At 42.4% G+C, this 21,159-nt stretch overlaps 1 long non-coding RNA gene across 7 annotated transcripts in view; it reads left to right on the forward strand.

Annotated features, from left to right (window-relative positions):
* LOC107156174 overlaps positions 1-8,014 on the forward strand; it is a 77,644-nt gene extending 69,630 nt beyond the window's left edge. For all 7 annotated transcript variants that reach the window (XR_007346227.1, XR_007346225.1, XR_001505329.2 and 4 more), the window contains exon 4: positions 6,444-8,014. This is a non-coding gene — a long non-coding RNA (uncharacterized LOC107156174). The remainder of the gene's footprint in view (positions 1-6,443) is intronic.
* Positions 8,015-21,159: the final 13,145 nt, after the last annotated feature.

Raw genomic sequence — 21,159 nt, forward strand, 5'->3', positions numbered from 1 at the left:
GGCTTCAGAGCAAGAAAGGACCTTCTGTTCTCCCAGCTGCTGCCAGATCCCTCAGAACCTATCTGGACTTCTTTCTTAGAAGACTCACAGATCAGGCTGCAAAGAGTCCGTTTTCAAACTCCGTAGAAATGTTACTCTTCTTTCTGTTGCTTCTTTGATACACCTGTGTGTGTGTGTGTGTGTGTGTGAGAGAGAGAGAGAGAGAGAGAGAGAGAGAGAGAGAGAGAGATTGTGAAGAGCATCCTAGGCTCCACTCTTCTTTCAGCTTCTTCCCTAACTCCCCTGGCTTTGTTAGTTTGCCAGTACTTAAAGAGAAGTACCTTTTAGCTGGGCACAATGGTCATGCCTGTAATCCCAGCAACTGGTGAGGCAGAGGCAGGAGGATTGTGAGTTCAAAGCCAGCCTCAGCAAAAGCAAGGTGCTAAGCAACTCAGCAAGACCCTGTCTCTAAATAAAACACAAAATAGGGCTGGGAATGCAGCTGAGTGGTCGAGTGGCCCTAAATTCAATCCCTATTACTCCCCCCAAAAAAGAAGTACCTTTAGTCAGTGTGGCATCATTGAACACCTGTAATCCCAGAGACTCTGAGGGTTGAGGCAGGAGGATCTCAAGTTTGAGGCCAGTCTGGGCAACACATCTCAAAATAAAAAGACTGATAATCTAGCTCAGTGTGCAGGCCCTGAGTTTGGTTCCCAGTACCATGTACACACACACACACACACACACACAGAATCACTTTACAGCCTTCATATTTGTGGGGGCCTAATTTGTATGTCTCCCCCAGTCACTGAGTGGACATTAAAGATTCTAGTGCTCCCCCTCCCCCTTTCTTTCCTTCCATGCCACAGCCGTGTGAATTAATTTGTCCGTTTATATAATTCTTCACTTGGCAAACCTTTGCTGAGCACCTCTTACATATTAAGTGGTGTGCTAGGAAAACAAAGGTGAGTAAGACTCTTACAACCAAGTGGAGAAACAAATATGCATGTGGATTATTTTGTGTGCTTTTGTCACAGTGAAGATAACATTTTATAAGTGTCCTTTTTCAGCTTGCTTATTTTTGCCCAGTTTTAGATATTGGAAATTTATCTGTGTTAACACAGGGGACTGTCGTAGAGTTCATTTACTTTTCATTACAGCATAGCATTTCTTTGTTTTAATATACTATCATATAGTTTCCCATTCTTCTGTTGATGCTCCCTTGGGCTATGCTCAGTTTCATATTATTATAAAGGATGGTGCAATAAAATAATTATTACTTACCTGTTGCCTCATGTACAAGTTTCTCCAAGGAATATACCAGGAAATGATATTGCTCTTAATATTTATACTGGCTCACCCACAGAATTTTAGAACATCCTTTTAACTTGGTGTTCCCAAACATTAAAGATTTTGCCAATTTGATGCTATCTTATTGCTCTATTGCTCTAATATACCTTTTCCTAACTTCTAGTAAGATTGAGTGTGTGTGTGTGTGTGTGTGTGTGTGTGTATGGGGGGGTTGGTGCTGGGGAAATGCTTCTAAAGGAATGTTTTCAAGTCCATTTCTAACACTTCATGATATGAAGAGCAAATACACTCATTTGTAACCCCTCGAGAGAGGAAGTGACACTGTCACTTGAAGTGGCTCTGAAGTGGCTGATTTGGTAGTCGGCTCTTGTTCAGGATGCAGAAGGGGAGGACCAAGGCAGGAATGCAATGGGGAAGGTGCGGAAGGGACTGTGGCCGTCCACCAGGCAGGATGAGGAGGTGGAGTGGCTTCCTAGCAATGGTGACCTCCATGCCTGCAGCCCGGGAAACTGGCAGACACACAGGGAGAAACGCTTGCTTGGCTGGGACCGCTCATGGCTTCCAGGGAAGAAATAAAAATACTACTCACAACGCAACGTTCACACCCTGACCTGAGCACCAGGGTCTCGCTGAGGGTCACATACCACACTTCTCATCTGCCTTCATTGTCAAACTCCCCCCAAGGGCTGGGGTGAGGTGGGCTGTGTTTTCTTAATGTAGTCACGATAGTGTGTTCCTGATTTGAATTTTTGTAGCTTCGAGTCTTAAACCATTTTGTGCTGCCAAAACTAATGCATGGTAACAGAAAGCAAGTCAGAGTTGCCCTGGAGATGGAAAGAGGGAGACTGCAGAGGGGCATGAAGAAACTTCTAGAGTGTGGGATTTTCCATTATGTTGATCATGCAGGTAGCATGCTTGTGATGGTTTTACACTTTAATGTGTTCAACTTTATGGCATGTCATTTATACCTTAATAAAGCATTGTTTATAAGAAAAAGTCACTAAGACACTTTAGTGGTGGGAGTTCCTTTCCATCCTTTCTAGTAAAACCTCTGTCCCCAGGACACAGTGGACCCTTTCTGGCCTAAGCCCGTGGCTTTGTCTCTGCCTTTGGTTTACCTGACCTCTATCAGCACTTGACTCTGTTGATCTCCTCTTCCTTCCAGAAATCTTCTCCCTGTGCCTTAACAGTACTCTTTTTGTTTTTGCCTGCTGTTTCTTGTGGCCCTGTGACGAGTGACAACTGTGGTGGAGTTGGAGCCTTGATATTCAGCCTTCTTTTCCTTTCCATTCACACTTATCTCCAAGGCTGCTCATAGCCCTGCTATTTAAACCATCATCATCATCTGGGCTGGCCAATAGAATTTTCTGTGATAATGCAAATATTCTATATCTGCTTTGTCCAATGTGGCTATATGTGGCTTGGTATGTGATTAGTGTGACTAATAAAATGAATTTTATTTTTTACTGAATTAACTAATTTCAGTTTCAAAGCCACATGTGGTTAGTGTAGCAAACAGTCCAGGTCTAGATCAATGTGTGTTTATAGTCTCTAGGTGGCAACTCATTAGCTGGTCTTGACCTGTATTTTTTCCAAAATAAAATAAGAAAAGTTATAATTTTTCATGAAACTCTTGTTTCAGTCTTGAATCTCTATGCATCACAAGTAGTGTGTTTGTTTGTTTTTAACTTGAAAGCCACTGACTTGGATGCTGGTGATGTCCATATTTATGTTTTGGCCATGGGCTAAGACTCTAAGTCCTATTTACCTGTCTTCTTGTCATCTCAGCACAAATCTGTAAACCTGTTGCTTTTGTCTCTCCAATTTCAGCAAACTGCACCCTCTTCCCATCCCAATGCTGAAGAACAATCACCTTCATTTCTGTCTTTCCTGTCCTCTTTCCCTACTGCACTGTACCCCAACATTCCATCCAGCAGCAATGCACATTGGTTCCACCTCCAACATGGACCAAGCCTGCCCATGATTTCCATCAGTGTGCTCTAAGCCACCTGCAGCTTTTCAGTGATGGAGAGTGCTTTTGAGTAATATGAACCAAGTAATATCAACCATTTTTGATTAGAGATCCTTGAATCTTCCTTGAACATCATCTGTAACCATCTGTAAACTTGTCTGCTAGGGGTGTTGTCATGTTCCTATATGGAGACTAAGTATTGATCTTGTATTTTTTAACTCATTCAGCTGAATACCAAGAAGTGCAAATTTAATGAACAGTTTAATATACTGCATTGTACATGAACATTGTTCATGTACAATGCAGCATATTAAGATATAGACATATAATTAATTGATATAAAATTAAAATGAGAGTTTTCCATTAATATTAGTACATCATAAACATAAGACAGATCTCGTCATTTATTTAAACTTTTTAACCTCTGAGATTTATGCATATCATGACAAATTTTTAAGAAAATTTGATTTAAATTACCAAATCACTTTTGTCTTGAAGAGAATGTCTATAGTTTGAATACATTATTCTTTATGTGATTTTAGTGTTTACTTTATGAAAAGCATGTTATTAAAATAGTGCAAAAAATTACCAGAGTTGCTAATAAAATAAATAACAGGGTTTGTGATTCTGACCTTGGCTTAAAAAAAAAAAAAGAAAGAAAGAAAGGAAATTACAGTTAACTACTGAAACTCTTTGCAGTAGTCATTTTCAGAACACATTTTAAAAGCAAAAAAATTGAAATTATGTACTCAGGATATTGTATATCAGTTGGTTAAATCACATAGTAAAGGAAACAATAGTAAAGACTTTAACTTTTCAAAATGAAAATTAAAAATAGGGCTGGGGATGTGGTTCAAGCGGTAGCGCGCTCGCCTGGCATGTGCGGGACGCTGGGTTCGATCCTCAACACCACATAAAAATAAAAATAAAAAATAAAGATATTGTGTCCACCTAAAAAAAACTAAAAAATAAATATTGAAAAATGGGAAAATATCACAATAGTTAAGCTATGGGATCAACATAGGTGCCCTTTAAGAGATGAATGGATAAAGAAAATGTGGTGTATTTACACAATGGAATATTACTCAGCCATAAGGAAAAATGAAATTGTGGCACTTGCTGGTAAATGGATGGAACTGGAGACTATTATGTTAAGTGAAGTAAGACAGTCCCCAAAAACCAAAGACCAAATGTTCTCTCTTATATGTGGATGCAAACCCATAGCAAGGAAGGATAGGGAGAGGAAGAATAGAAGTTCATTGGATTAGACAAATGGGAATGAAGGGAAGGAAGAGGAAGAGGAATAGGAAAGAAAGTAGAATGAATCTGACATAACTTTCCTGTGTTCATATTGAATACATCACCAGTGTAACTCCATATCATAAAAAATAAAAATGGGAAAAAATAACATTATTTCACACAAGAAAATCCTTTAAATTAGATAGGCAGAGTTCAGAAAATTGAAATAACCATATATATATATATATATAATCTGTCCAAGGTTGGAGATGGTGGGGATTAAAGGGATAGCTCTCCAAAGGGAAAGTCCACCTGCAGACAAAGACTCACACATAAGTTAGTTGTGCCATTGTTCATGAAAAGCCAGGAACCATACAGAGCTCCAGGGATGGGGAATTAAGCAGACTGAACCACGTCCCTACAATAAAGACTGTATAACACTAACATTAACCTTGAGAGAGCCTGTTTAATGTTGTGGGGAAAAGCTTCTGACATAACACTAAGTGGGAAGAAAGGATGTGGTTACACAGTATGATCTTAATTAAGTAAAAACAATATCCATGGAGGAAAACTTCTTCATAGTGGTTAATTCTAAGGAGTACATCATTGCTGATTTGTATTTTCCAAATTTTTTAGAAAAGGCACATATTACTTTCATAATGGCAAAAAGACCATTAAAAGCAAATTGTGTCAGACAAAATGTTAACGACTTAAATTTATGGGGGCTTGGAGATGGAGAGCAGTGCAGGGCTCATTTGGTCTCGGGCTCATGGCAGGGCTGCACTGGAGCAGGGAGATTGCTGAGAGCTGGGTCTGGAACGCCTGGAGGGACCACAGGGTTTCTCGGTGGTTTTGCTTTCAGGTGGCCCCTGTATGCTCAGTTCACTACCTGTTACTTGCTGATCAGAAAGTCAGACACCGGCTGTCATTCTGTCTTTGACAAATATAAAATAGGAAGAGGAGGTAATCATTACCTAATACATGTGACTTATTTAATAGCTTATTTAAAACACGAGGCAACAGTAATAGACTCCTGGTGTCATAAAGTGTGGGACCATTCTAGATGGTTTATCAGTCTTTGGGCTCTGATCCCTTTGCAGGTTATGGAATCATCTTAGTGGATCTCATCCAGCATTCCTTTGTAAATAAAATTAGAATGAAATAGAAAAAAAAAATCAGAGAATAGAAAATAGGCCTTGCATATAACGAGTTCCGTAAATTTTAATTTCAGGTATGTGTTGTTACTGGATGTTTTTTTTTTTTTTCTCCTCCTCCTCCTCCTCCTCCTCCTCCTCTTCTTCTTCTTCTTTTTAAATATTTTTTAGTTGTATTTGGACACAATACCTATATTTTATTTATTTATGTCTAGGTGGTGCTGAGGATCGAACCCAGGGTCTCTCACACACTAGATAAACGCTTTACTGCTAAGCCACAACCCCAGCCCTAAAATGTGATTTTCTTTTGTTTTGTTTGCCTATGATTTGCATTCAAAAAAGTGGACTCTTCCTATGATCTAGACCAGTTGCTCTCAGGGTGTTCCTAGGCCCAGCAGTGCCAGCATCACTCGAGAGCTTGTCAGAAATGCAGAGGCACCAACCTGCACCTATTCAGTCAAAAGCTACAAGATGCCCAGGTGATGCGTGCGCACACAGTGAAGTCGAGGAACACCAAACCACGCATACTACCTGAGGCCACAGGTAGCATCAGTGAGTGGACACAGCCTGCCTTCCTCCTGGAAGAGAAAGAGAGGGAGAAAGAATGCTTCCGTGAAGTTCAAGTGCTCTTCCTTTGTTTAAAAATATAACTGTGTTCTACCAGTTGGAGTTAACACCAAATTGATCAACTAAATGAACTATGGTTAACATTAATTACGTTAAGCAGATTTTTAAACACACTTTTTAATAGTGCGACCTCTCATGTGAACTTCTTTGATCTCTTTTAGGAATTTATCAAAGAGCTGCTCTCCCGGATAAGAGGCATGAGGAAACTTAGCCCTCCACAGAAGAAGAGCATATGATTTTGGAACAGGGTAGAACTGTCTCAGAGACAAAGTGTCCTGGGATTTGGACTTCATGAAGACTTTTATTAAACAATATTTGTCTTTATGAACAACTTCTTTTTTGGTGTGTGGGGAGGGAATCTATTAGACATTTATTCAAGAGTGTTCATTTTTGTTCTTGTTGTTTTAAAGGTTTTTCATTAGTGTAATATTTTAATAGCAAAGATATCATGACTCTTGACTGCAGCCCTACTGAGGATCCTCAAAGCAGGGGGACTTCCAAGGGTGGGCCAGGACAGGCAGTGTTTTCTTCAAGGTCTCAGATGTTTAGTACCTTACTATGCAGGGAAGGTGGCTTTCTTACAACCAGTTTGGTAATGTTTTTTCCTTAAGTTGTACATTTGACTCAGATGTCAAATTCCCTGTACTTGTATATATCTACACACGACTAAGTTAAAATGTAGATGTGAGTTTTATTTCACATGGATGGAACAAACTTGTGGTCATCCATTCATGGGAGGTCACAGCACATGTATTTCCAAGAGGCCACTGGGAATTCTTCATGTGAGTGCTGTTGACCTTCAACATTCACTTTCTGCACCAAAGTGGAAGAATCTAGTGTATCCATTATTCTAATGTGCTACACTACGAAAACGTTGAGTTGGTCAAGGGCTTAATTTGTGGACTTTATGTGATTTCATTGGTCAGGACGCTTTGCCAGGTCATATGCTTACTGCCTCATTTGTGGTTGTTTAAAGTTTTATGAACCCTTAACTTGAAGAGCTAACCTGATTTCTAGAGAAATGCCCACGCTGTCTGAGTGGTGTTTTGCAATGGAAAAAGGAAGCACTGTGTAGCAATGAGTTCTCTGCTTTCAACCAAATACTGTGTGTTATTCCCTCTTCTGGAAAGCAGGTCAAAAGGAAGTTAGCAGATTGAGCATCCAGCTCCCTAGAAATGAACTCTGGGTCCCTCTGTGCCTTGTAACATCAGACCAGAGGTGGGTGAAGGAAGTGCTGAGGGAGTGTGGAGACAGCAGGGCCTCACCTTCTCTCAAGACAGTTCCATTTTTGGCTTTACTCAGTGGTTCATGACGAGGACTCTGAAGACTCCTGGCCCTAAGTATGACCTGGATCTCATGCCTGGAGCTAGACCCGAGCACCTGCCCTGCCCCTTCAGTTGCTTACCAGCTCATTGGAGTAGAATTATCATTCATATGGGATGTGGGTGGGGTAAAAGGTGACAGTAGAAACTCTTCCCTCCGGGAGGCCCTGTGGCCTCCCCATGAAACCCCACCTACTATAAGATGTCTCCAGGTAGCCCTGTCTGAGGACAGGGACCAGGCATTTTATATCAAGGGTGCTCTGAACATATTTTATTTTTTAAAAAGAACAATGTTTGTGAATTCTACGTATACTGGCAAGCTTTTGAAAATGTATTTAATTTTGTAATGTTTACCAATGATTTATTTACAAGCTATTTACTCAAATAAATGGAGCTGCTTACAAACCTCATATGTCTTGCAGAATTTATTAACATGGTGATTCACTTTGTCGGGTTCTCTGCAGATGAGGGCACCTACTGTCTATATATCTAGCTTTAAGTTTTGAGACGTATTTGCAGGCAGGTAATCCTAGCTTCCTCCTGGGGCCTCTTCAGATCAGGGGTGGAAACAAAGGACCCAGACACACTCTTAGCCTGGCAGGCTTCTACTCCAGCACTCACCTAGGCCAGACCCTGTTTATTTTATGAAAACTTCCCTTTGTCATCTCAGAAAAATCCTCAAGAAGATTTCAAATTGAAAAAAAAAAAAAAAGCCAAATATTGTCATAATGCCATGGGTGGTATAAAAAAATTTGCAGGGTTTCTATAAGCTTAAAAGCCCAGATTATGGTCTTCCAGTGAAGCAAGAATGATCATCCTGCTCCCTGCTCAAACCTCACCTCCTGTGTCTGCCTTCAGAGGTGCTGGCTCCTGCCTCTCCCACTTCTTAGCCCATATCCAATCCCACGGAATTCCTGGTGATTTCTGGAATATTCCATGTCTTTCCTCCTCTGAGGCTCTGTAAGATCTGTTGCCTTGGCCCAGAATACCCTCCCCAGCAGCAGTGTTCACAGAGCTGGATTCCCTTCCTCGCAGCTCCAACATCACCCCTGTAGCATGCACCACAGTGCCACTCTGCCTGCCCTGAAGAGGCCTGAAGGCCTCTTCTGTCAGCCTCTGACATCCTGGAGGTTGGGACTGGTACTTAACCCAGCATCTGGTCCTGTGCTTGGACCATCAAACAGACCAATGCATGTTTGCTGATTGAATGAATGTGACAAAGGTTCTTCAAGAAGTTTCCTTCCTAGCTAGGGTGATGGTTCTTAGATCTGAATTTCCATCTGAATCACCTGGAAAGCTTTAGAAAAAAAAATGATGCCTAGGCTTCAGTCTATTGTGACCAATAAAATCAGAATCTCTAGGACCATGGAGGCATGCTTATGTCATCTAATGTGTTGGTTTGAGCTCAGCCTTCCATTATTTGTAGTACTACAGTAGGTGGCAGTGATGACGTCAGACACTGGTTCTTTCTCATACTGGGGGGAATGGGCTAAAAGTATCTAATTCTATATCAGTGCTCACTTGAACACTGGGAAATCTGTTTAAGCTTTATGGGGTGGCTTCCATTTTTAACAATCATAATAAAAGCACAACGCTAAGTGCTTACATGACTTATCTCATTTAATCCTGACCTTAGTCTTCTGAGGTAGATTGTCTTCTCATTTACATATGAGAAAATAAACTCAGAGAGGTTTATTGGCTTACCTGAGGTCACACAGTTCCAAAACTGAGATTCAAACCCAAGCCTATTTGACTTCAAAGCCCCATAACCACTGGACTTTTCTGTCTCTAGCTACTCTCTGACTGATAGAAGTGAAACCCAGGAATTGCCTCTAAATTGAGCCAGGCCATGAGCTGGTGGATGCAGGTGAAGGTTTTGTGGATGAAGGAAGACCTTGAACACCTGCAGCATTCTTCCTCACTCCTGAAAACAGGGGGCTCCCTGCCCCTCCCCTTCCCTGGGCTGCTGGCCTGTGTCCAGGTTTTGCCTTTTCCCTGATGTAAAGTCCCTGGACTTGGGCTCAGTAGCTGAGAATGAAATATCCGTCCATCTATTTCCTGAGAAGGCAACTTGGGGGCAAGAGAAGCTCTGGATAAAGTACTTTTTAATTCCTGGAACATACTGATATTGGGTTATTATTTGTCACCTAAAGTCCCCATAAAGTATTGCATGCTGTGCAGAATCAGCTTAGCAACAATAGAGGAGCTTATGGCTATATCTGGATCTTTCTAACAAGGCACAGCAGTTGGGAATATGAGCCCTTTTCAACACGTCTACTGTTTAACAAGAGAAGAACCGGCCACACAGCCATGGGTCACAGCCCTCTTTTCACATCTGAGTCTTCAAGAACCTGGGGATTCCCTCTGCTTCTTGGAAACCTTCCTGGGATCCAGCCACATTGGGAGGGCTGCCCTACCTCCCTGTCACCTTCCTCCTCTGACTCCTGTCCTAGGGTACTGGACTCAGGACCCTTTAATTGTACTGCATGCCCTAACAGGACACAGTGGGAAGTGCTGTCTTTGTCTGTGGTCCATCTAAAAAATAAAACATCTGGAACTCTCTGGAAGCCATTTTAAAATTGGACACAGACAGATATACCTGTATTTTTCCCCACCTTTTCTCTTGAATTCATTTTAACCCAGATGATCCTAGAGAGGTATTACTAAGAACTAGCTTCGTTTCCTTTGGGATATGGAGAATAATTTATGGTGTGTATCTTTGAAAAAAATTGAATGCCTTCTCCAAGCCTCCTACAAGTGAGAAAGAGCTGTCCAGGCTCCATGGAATTCCCTCCAGCCCCCACTCAGAAATAATGCTGCAAGAGGTTTTTGTTGTTGTTGTTTTTTAAAGCATTCTGTATGGTCTTTCATGAACACTGAATAGTCCTCACTTGTTGACTGGCGTAAGTTGCCTGGGGATGACTGACAAAGGTTCTTCAAGAACGTATTGTATTCCCTGCTATATGTGTGTATTGTATTCCCTACTACACCACACCAGACAGACCTCTCAAAGGGCACTGATATTAACACATCTGCAAATTAGGTCCTAGACACTTGCTTTTCTGTTAATTCTACTGGGTCAACCATGTAAGGCCACATTTGTCTTTGGTATGTGTTCCTTTCATGTTTGAGCTCCTTGGTGGGTGTTAAATGAAACTGACTGGGTGGCCTTCTTTGGGCTCATCTTGTTCTGGTGGACTCTAGAAGTAGGTGGTCCTAGCAAGAATGTGTGTGAGGGGGGAGTTGTATTTCAAGGGAATTGCTTGATCATCTTCAAATGAAAGTTTTTAATTTCATATTACAGTTATTAGAAGACAATTTTATATAGGCCCCCCATACTTGTGCATGTTTTTTGAGCACAGACTGCTTTATATCAGATCATCTTTTCAGGAATATTTGTATGTGCAGCAGATAGCTTTGGAAGTTAGCAATAATGCTTCCTTCCAGATCAAAGTAATGGGCAGGTATCTTGCTGCCCATTATAAAAGATTTGGGTTCCCTAAATTCAGAGTACCATCTGCTGGAAAACAACCCACTACATGTGCAGGTGTCATCTGTACTTCTTTGCAACACTTTATGGAGATTGGGACTTTAAAGAAATTGACTCCAAGCTCAGAATGGCAGCTCATTCTGTAATTCCAGCTACTTGGGAGACTGAATCAAGATGATTGCAAGTTCAAGGACAGCCTTGGCAACTTAATGACCCTGGCTCAAAATAAAAATGGTTGGGCGTATAAAACACCCCTGGGTTTAATACCTGGTCACACACACACACACACACACACACACAAAAAAAAAAAAACATACAAATTGATACTCAAAAGTGCTGTTACTCTGGCTACTGCTGTTTGAGTAATAAACTGTCCTTCCTTTGGATCCAGGGGTTTTAGATCTTTTACCAGCATCTATGAACTGTGGCATGCCAACTCGTGAGCTAATAGTACAGTAAAATCTCAGACCCTAAACAAGTCTTAACAATGGTCCGTCTTCTAGGTCTCTTTCAATATGACGTGTGTTATTCTTGTAATGAGTAGATACCTTGCTTAGCTTGATTAATCATTTTCAACTACACAGCATCATATGTTTTCCTTTAAAGTGATTTCATGCCTAGAACTAGTTGGCCTAGGGTCAAAATTTACTTTCACCAAGGCACCTTCTTTCTCCCTCCTTGTTAGCAACACAAAGTAAATACTACCAGGGAAAGAGACACCAATAGACAAGAGACAATGTCTGAAAAATTTAGTAAAAGGACCTTTTACAGTGAGGTAGAGAAGACAAGCCAAGAGGAGCTCTTGCCTCAAATCTTCCTCTTTAAAATAAAAAACAAAAAATAGATCTATCCTATGATCCAACTATCCCATTTCTTGGAATCTACCTAAAGAAAGTGCAATCCACGTGAAGAAACACATACAAACCCATGTTTATTGCATCACTGTTCACCATAGCTAAGAAATGGAATAAAGAGTTAAACAAGATGTGATATGCATACACAATGGAGTATTATATTATTTAACCATAAAGAAAAATGAAATCTTGTAATTTGTAGCAAAGTATATGGAACTGGAAGGCATTATGTTAATAAAGTAGGCTAGACACAGAAAAACACACACCACATGTTCTCTCTCATATGTTAAAACATATTGACCTAAAAGCAGAATCGGATTCTACTAGGAATTGGGAAGGGCATGGATGGTGGTTATGTTTGATGAGGCACTCTTTTATATGGATGCAAATACCACACTGAATCCCATTAATATGTACAGTTAGTAAAGGTTAATAAATATGTATGTGTTTGAACTGTATGAAGAGTGTGTCATCACTTGCTCTTTTGAAGTTCCCAAACTCATCTCTAGGAGCAGTTTTGCAGTGTCATGGTCCACTCAGTGATTACTGAAACCAAAAATAGAAACTGAGCTCAGGGAAGAAGATCTGGTTCTACCAGATTGGTTCTGTGAGGTCACTAAGTGGTCCATAAAGTGTAACCCAACCCACCCTCTGGATCACAAGTTGCTTGAAGGTAAGTGATTTGCTATTTTGTTTTCCATTGTTAGTAGCAGGAAATTTTTCCTTTGGTGCTGATTTGATATTTTGAAGGAATATCACTGACTTAAACCTCTCTGTTGGTAATTTATGGAGAAGTGACAAGACAGATTATTTGTCCTTTTTAAAGTGTTTTTTTTTATAGCACTTAGGGCAGTACCTTGCCCTTTGGCCTGCAATCTCAAAATGGTAATAATATGTACAGTCAGCCTGTACTGTTGCTCCACATACAGCACCAAAACCTTTGCAAATCGGTTCTTCACTTAATTGGTAATGGGCAAGAATCCAAAGAAAACCTCTCAAATGTATTAAAACAACAACAACAACAAAAAGAAACCTAGCACAATTTCTTTTTCCTTAATCTTAATTTCTGTTTAAACATTTGTGTTCCTCTTAGAGCTGGGCCTCCCTCCCCCTGTGTCTTTATGTTAGGAGTTCCTAAAGCCACAGTTCATGTGGACCTGTGGGGTCCTCACAACCTCGATTACCATGTGGGTAACACTGTAGTCAGATGGAATTTACAGAGGGTGAGGGGGGAGACAGATGGAGGCAGAGCCACACAGAGCAACTGAGACCGTGAGCCAAAGACAGAGAGCCAGAAAGAGTGACAGAGTTTCAGAGAGACATGGATGTAGTAGGAGGAGAGGGCCCACGCTGACAATGGATCCTCAGGATGTCCATACCTAGAACAGGTGAAGAACCACAGCCCACATCAACTTGGGTGTGCCGGGCATAGCTGGTGTCAAGCTATACCTCTTGTCCCGACTTCAGCCCCCACCCTGATTGGATTTCCTGGACTCTCCTGCAGGCCTCCTCCCCAGATGGTCACTCTGCTGAGTTCCTTCCCAGGATGGCAACATCTCCCCCTAATGCTGGCTGAGAAACAAGTACCACCTGTTTGACAGGGAAGCTTTGCCTGGTGTTACGGTTTGGAGGTGAAGTATCCCCCAAAAAGCTCACGTGTGACACAATGCAACAAGGTTTAGAGGAGAAATGATTGGTTATGGAAGCCTTCCCCCAATTGTGAATCAACCCCTGATGAGATTAACTGAGTGGTAACTAATGGTGGGTAGGGTGTGGCTGGAGGAGGTGGGTCATTGGCAGTGTGCCTTTGGAGTCTATATTTGTATCTGGCCAGAGGAGTCTCTCTCTCTGCTTGCCAATCATCATGGGAACTGCTTCTTTCTCCACACTCTTCCACCATGATGTTCTGCCTCACCCTGAATCCCAAGGAGTGGAGCTGGCTGTCTATGGACTGAGATCTCTGAATTCATGTGCCCTCAAATTAACTTTTCCTCCCCTAAAATTGTTCTTGTCGGGTCTTTTAATCACAGCGGCAAAAAAGCTGACTAAAATACCTGAGTCCCTCCCAGGCTCAGGAGCACACACTGGCCGCTCAGAAGGGTTCCAGGTATCTCCTGCCTTTCTGCTTCCCATGATGCCTTCTGCCTTGGGGTTCTCATGCTCACCGGCTCCCGGTGTAGATTCACCTCCAGCCTACCTCCACAGCCAGCACCCTAACCTACTCCCATATCCTTCCATTATCCTCATTGTGTTTAGGTTATCAAACCGATTAAGGGCAAATGAGTGAGCAGTGGTGTACATTATACAATAAGGGATGCAAGGAGGTTGCACTTTGTCATCTTGTCCCTGGAAAAAAATGAGAACTGAAAGAGTAAGAATGACGCTGTGTCCCTTGACAAAACACTTCTCTTGTGTTCATTCTTTTGTTGTTTTATAACTGTGCAAAGAAACAAAGCTATTGCATTATATTTGAGCTGGGATTTAAAATTCTGCAAAATATTTTATACCTGCTAGGAGGAGGCGAGCCCTTCATTGCTCTTTTTGCTTATATTTTATCATGAGTCTCATTTAATCCAAAGCACCGCTCCTTAATTCATGATTTTTATGTGGGGGAAACCCTAAAGGTACTTCTGAGTGCCATTGTACAGAGAAAGTAGGTCACACATTCAATGTTAGAAACAAACTGCCCTGGCGAAGTATTTGCTCAGCCGTCCACCACCTGAGATTAAGAATGACTCAGTCGCATAATGAACCTTACAGAGCCATACTTTTGATGAGCCTCAGAGCCTGTAGGCAGAAACTCTGTAATAGCTGAAATTCCCATTTTGTTGCCAACAACAAATATCAAATACTGTTCTCTCAATGATTATCCAGGGAAAACCAAGCATAAATGAAGGGGCTTTAAGATCATAACTCCACACGAATCCCGTCACCTTCCTCTGAATCTCACTTTATACTAAGAATGTAATGCTGTCGGTGTTGTCAGTTTAGGGAAGTTCTTGGGGGTTATTCATTGGTCACTGGGAAAGTAAGCGCTAATGTCTGTTTTGGTTTGGAAAGAATGTTTTATGACTAATTGTTCAGCTGCATGTCGCATTGCCTGAGTTTGGAAGTCTTTAGAAAAGCATCGGAGGGAAGAGCTTCCTCAAGGAAGTGGATGAGCTTGGCCTCTGTATCACACTTCAGGTTTTTAAAACCACGCCATCCTCCCCACCCCATTTTAAATTATGGTCCTGAGGCCAAGCTACAGCGCCATGGGTTTGGAAAACAAAAAGACACATAAGCAGCAAATCCACTTTGGATTTGTGGAGTTGGCAAGCACCTGCTCAGAGGAGGTTTGAGCAGCCACAGGGAGTCCCTTGCATGTCATTGAGCCTTCCATGTTAGAGTGGGAGGTCCCACAGTCAATGTTTGTTCTCCTTCAACCTAACCTGCACATACTCCTGGGGGGTTGTCAGTCATGGTTCTTTATCAAATTCTTTATTGAGGGGAAGGGTCTGGGCATGCGGGCTGTGAAGGGCTAGTTAAAGGTGGGGGCAGAGAACCACTGTGGCTGTTGTTTGGATGTTGTTAGGCTGCTGACCAAATGCATTCCGCTTCCTCTTCCAGAGCCTGACGGTGTGAGCAGCAGCCTGCCTGAATTTACAAATAGCAGCCAAGCTGCCCAGTGACAGGGCAGTAGGTATGCAAACTGGAACCATATTTTTGGAAGGCAATTTGGAAATAAATATTAAAATATAACCAGCAAATACCCCTTGATCCAGTAGTTCTACCTCTAAAAATGTACCTAATCCTTGTGCACATATACATGTAAAAGGCTTGTTATTATATTAGAGAAAAATGGGAACAACCCATGCCCAGCAATAAAACACTATGTGGTATCAACATGGGGCATGATGAAGAGGAAAAAAGAACTTACAGGAGCAGATTTAATGTTAACAAAATTTGAAAAATAGGGTAGCTTTGCCAAAGATTGCCGAGCTATGGAGCGATGCCCCTGACCCATGTGCTCTGTGCTGGGGCCTCTGAACTACATGTGCGTCCAGGCTGAGGGTGGTCATCAAGGGCTGGCTGTGTGTCTGGGCGGCTGTGACTGTAGTGCATTTGACATGTTTCCAGTGGGACCTGCAGGGAAGGAGCAGCCAGAGGACTGGTCCACCCTCAGCCCTGCTGATTCACAGAGGCAGCTGTGCAGACGGTGAAAGGGCAGAACAAAGTACGAGCCAACTCCAGCAGGAAGGGCTGGGCAGGCCTCAGAAGGGCAGCAGGTACGTAGATCCATACAGGTATGTTGAAGAAGCTGGGGGCTGGGTGGGCTCAGCTTCCTTAGGTGACCCACTGACAAGGGGGACAGGTTCTTTTCTCTTCATAATGATACAAAGCAGCTGTGTCCAGAACAGCCCAGAATGAGCCTTTTTTCTTTTAGTGTTGGAAAACCCCTGGCACTGTCCTCCAGCCTCTGCCTTTTCTGCCTGTCCAGCGACCATGACTACCCACAGAATTCATGAAGAATTGCTTTCCAAGCCCAACCACTTAAAGCAGCTTTCAATCATCAGCAAACACAAGCAGAGACGACTGGCTCCCTCCTATTGAGTGCGCCCTGTGCCAGCTGCTGTGTAGTTGGCTGCATTGTCCACAGACCCTCAGAGTTACACCTGCCCCAGGAGGCCAAAGATATTCCCATTAATATAGATAAGGACACTGACGCTTGGAGAGATTAAATATACTCATCCCTCTGCATCCACAGGGCATTTATTCTGGGACCTGCCTCCAAGGAGAACAAACTGAAGATATGCTCAAGTTTCTTGTATAAAATGGCATAATATTTACATGTAACTACATACACCCTCCCATATATTGTATTTGTTTTATTTGTTCTAATTAGTTATATATGATAGTAAAATGCATTTTGACACATCATACATAAATAGAGTATAACTTCTCATTCTTCTGGCTGTGCATGGTGTGCAATTCCACAAGTCATGTAATCATATGTGCACTTAGGGTAATAATGTTCAATTCATTCTACTATTCTTCCTACCCCTGTACCCCCTTCCATCCTTCCACTTCCCTCTGTCTAATTCAAAGTATCTCTGTTCGTCCTTAGCCCCCACCCTTATTGTGAATTAGCATCTGCGTAGAACATTTGGCCTTTGGTTCTTTGGGATTGGCTTATTTTGCTTAGCATTATATTTTTCAGCTCCATCCATTTACTGGCAAATACCATAATTTCAGTCTTGTTTAAAGCTAAGTAATATTCCAGGGTGTACCATATATTGTATTTTAATCATTTCTAGGTACTTACAATACTTGACACAATTTAAATGCTTTGAAAATACTTGCTATTCGGTATTGTTTAGGGAATATGACAGGGAAAAAAATTATACATATTCAATACAGACACAATTTTAAAAATATTGACAGAAGAATAAATCTAACATAATTTTCGTGTGTACACATATGAAAACATCCAGATGAATCCCACCATTGTGACCACTCACAAAGACGGGTCCCAATTAGAATAAGATTTATTCCACGCATGTATAATTTTATCAAAATGAATTCTACTGCTCCGTAGTTAGTTGAGTCCAAGGGTGTGGAGCTCCCAGAACTGGAAGACCAGCTCTGTTCCGAGGTCAGGGGATGAGAAAGCTTCGGCTTCAAGGCAGGCAGTCTGTCTGCAAAGCTAACTCTGTCGAACTGTGTAGAGCAGTTACCTGCAATAGGGAAGCACGGACAATTACGTTGTGTGGCTCTGTCTTGTGTTATGTGGATGTATCGAGGCAGGTTCAAGGTCACGTGCTACATACCTGTGAGTCTGGTACATTGATCTGGGTATTTCCTTCACCCACAGAGTGCTTCATGCAATGTAAATATTGTAGGGAAAGGTCTTGCTCACAACAAGGCCTCGCAAGGGAACAGGGGTGTGTGTATGGTCTCTGTTGTGGACCATGGGAGGCTGATGGAGAGGAAAGAATACTTGGGTCTGTCAGCACCCAGCCTGGTGTCTAGGCAAGTGATTTAACCAGTCTGGACTCTGATCTTCTTATCTGTAAACTCAGAAACATGTGCGGCAATGCTCCCACGGGGTAGAAAGTCTCACAGGAGCAATTAACAAGAAAAGCTTTGGCACAGTATAAACATCTGCAGGCGTAAGACGCGTGTTCATTAGCTTGGATGCTCCAGCAGTTGCAAAGACCTGATGCCAGCCAACCAATCAACCCACCAACCTACCACTGCGTGGCTCCCAGTGCAGCCGTGGCGTGCGCACCTTGCATTCTTTATCTATAGAATGGGAACGCCAGCAGGACGATCGTGTATGTACCAGAGGCTCCTTGGCTTGGAATGGGTTATGTCCCTGTAATCTCATAGTAAATGGAAGTGTCATAAGTCAAAAATGCATTCAATACACGCTACCCAACACCATTACTGGCCAATTCACCTTAAAAATGTTCAGAACGCGTCCATTAGCCTTTGGTGGACAAAACCATCGAACACAAAGCCCATCTTCTGATAAAAGTGTCGAATACCTCCTGTAACTTTTAAAGACGTGATGAGATGTGAAAACCAAACATAAATATCCCCCAAATTGCCGACAGCACAGTCTTCCGTGGAATCTTGCTTGTTTCCCTTCGTGATGGGGCTATGGCTGCAGCTGCTGCTGCCCAGGGAAAGATCCAAATCCTAAATTCAAAGTCTGATTTCTACTAAATACCTATCACTTCCACACCATTGTGAGGTTGAAAAATTGAAAAATCACAGGTAAAACCTGTTGGGGACCACAGGTTGGGGACCACATGTACAGCATTTATACACATAGAGCACCTTGCCACACCTCTGTTGCCAGTCTTCTGCGAACAGGAAGACCCTGCATGGAGTTACATGGATACTTGATTATTAAAAGCAATGACCACCCCAAAGCCCTTGCTTCTTCTCCTCTGACTTCCTCCTGGGGCTGTGCCCATCATTCATCTGATTCTGCTCAGCCACGGTGGGGAACAGGGGATTTCAGTGAAGCTGGCTGTTCCCCTGGTCTGCCAGGCTACAATTTGATGTTTCTAGAAGCAGAGGTAGAGCACCTGACCTTCAGGGCTCTATCTCAGAATGCTCCCGAGAAGAGAGAGAGAGAGAGAGAGAGGAGAGAGAGAGAGGGGAGAGAGAGAGAGAGAGAGAGAGAGAGAGAGAGAGAGAGAAATGGAGGGAGGGGCAACGGGAGGGACAAGGAAGGAAGGAAGGTGGGTTTAAAAAGTCTCTATTATCTGTGTGTTACGCTTCGTCCTTTTTAATACTGAAATGTGTTTGTTTCACTTCTCCCTCGTGATATTGTATTTGGCCGGGGGTGGAGATAGCCTTTGAGAAAGAATCCTAAATCCAACAGCCATCCCAGAGGCCAAATTACAGATGGGAAAATAGCCCCAATATCTAAGATTCGAAGAACAAGAAACTTACTAATGAGGCGCGCACGTTTCCTGAGCATTTCTCAGGGCCAGTGTTTTTTAAATCAGGACAAGGTTATGGAAGATCATCTTTAATTAAACCTGCAGTCAGTCCCTGCGGGGGGGTTTGTGCTGTGTTCACCTCTTGAATTATGTACTCCAATTAGCAGAATCTCTCCTCTTGGCCTGCAGGCTTTATTTGCAGCTCTCACCATTGTCTGGTAGCTGTGATCCCTTTGAGTCTCTCTGGAAGCATCTGCTGTGCAGTTTCTCCCCTGCAGTCTCAGGTTGCATCCTTTTCTTTCCCAGAGTGTCTTTGTTGAGAGCGCTGCTGAGGGCAGAGCCCACTCTCTCTTAAACCACCAGGCCTGCCTCGTCACCACCTCATCAGCTATCCCACCTTGCCCTGATGTCTACATCTGCCTCTAGTGTTTTAATAAAGATGTTGACCAGCATTCCCTGCTATAGGTTAGTCCGTTTTCCATTGCCACAACAAAATATCTGAGAAAATCAACTCAAAGGAGGAATGGTCTATCTTGGCTCTGGGTTTCAGCATTCCAGTGCATGGTCACGTGGCCTGGATGCTTTGGGCCTGTGATGGTGGCTCAGTATACGGCATAGCAGTGGGGCACATAGTGGAGGAGATCTGTTCACTGTGTGGCAGCGGGGGATAGGAGGAGCAGGGTCCCCATGTCCCCTTCAAGGCCACACCCCCAGTGACTTCTCTTACCTCTGCTAGACCCCACCTCCTAAACGGTCCACCACCTCCCAATTGCACCATAAGCTGGTGACCAAGGTGTTAGCTCACGGGCCTTTGAAGGACATTTAAGATCCAAACCATAACATGCTGCTGAGAGAAGCTTCTGGAAGCAATGTTCCTTACTTCAGCTAAAAGAACTGAAATATAAAGGGCCTTCTAGGAAAAAAGGTTGAGGCAAGTTCTTGGTCTAGCATCTCCCTACTATTCCTTCTCCCTATAGTGATTGATAAAAGCCAGTTGATTAAAAAAAAAATCTTTATCACTCAATAAATTGATCACTAGAAAAGGCACAGAAGGGCTGGGGCTGTAGCTCAGTGGTAGAGCACTGGCCTAGCACATGTGAGGCACTGCATTCAAGCTTCAGCACCACATAAAGTAAATAAAATAAAGGTATTATGTCCATCTACAACTAAATATATTATTTTTTTTAAAAAAATGCACAAGAAAATGTGAAGTTTCTTTCATGTGATCCACATATGACCCTAAAAGACTTTGGTTTCCTGGAATTAAGAGCTAAAAATTACTCAGTAGTCATTTTAAAAATTATTAGAATAAAATATTTCTGGTATCTAGAAAAATCCAGGGAATATTATTGATCTCCATATATCATCTCCTGCATCATGTTAAGTGACATGACACTTAAGAAATGAAACATTATAGATAAAATGGAAGCCTGATTGTACCTCTCTCTGCCCCTTTCCTCTCCCTCCACAGAGTAACTACCACCCTGAGGTTGGTATTTGTCCTTCCGATGCTTGGCTTTGAGCATTTGCCGTGTGTAGAACCCATTCATATGCAGTAAAAACTTCATATAATGGTATCCTATTTAGAGGATCTCTCTGCAATTTAATTTTCACAGGTGAGGATTTCTTCCATTAATAATTATGGCCATCTCATTTATGCTAAGGGCCATGTCCTGTGTCCCCTGGATGGATGTGTAGGTGGATCCTGACTTGCAGTGATTAGGGGCAGCTCTGTGGTAGTCCTTCCAGGTCCCTCCTTGTCCACAGAAGTC

The sequence above is a fragment of the Marmota marmota genome, unplaced genomic scaffold (assembly GCF_001458135.2).
Source record: "Marmota marmota marmota unplaced genomic scaffold, marMar, whole genome shotgun sequence".
In the NCBI taxonomy this organism is placed as follows: domain Eukaryota; kingdom Metazoa; phylum Chordata; class Mammalia; order Rodentia; family Sciuridae; genus Marmota; species Marmota marmota.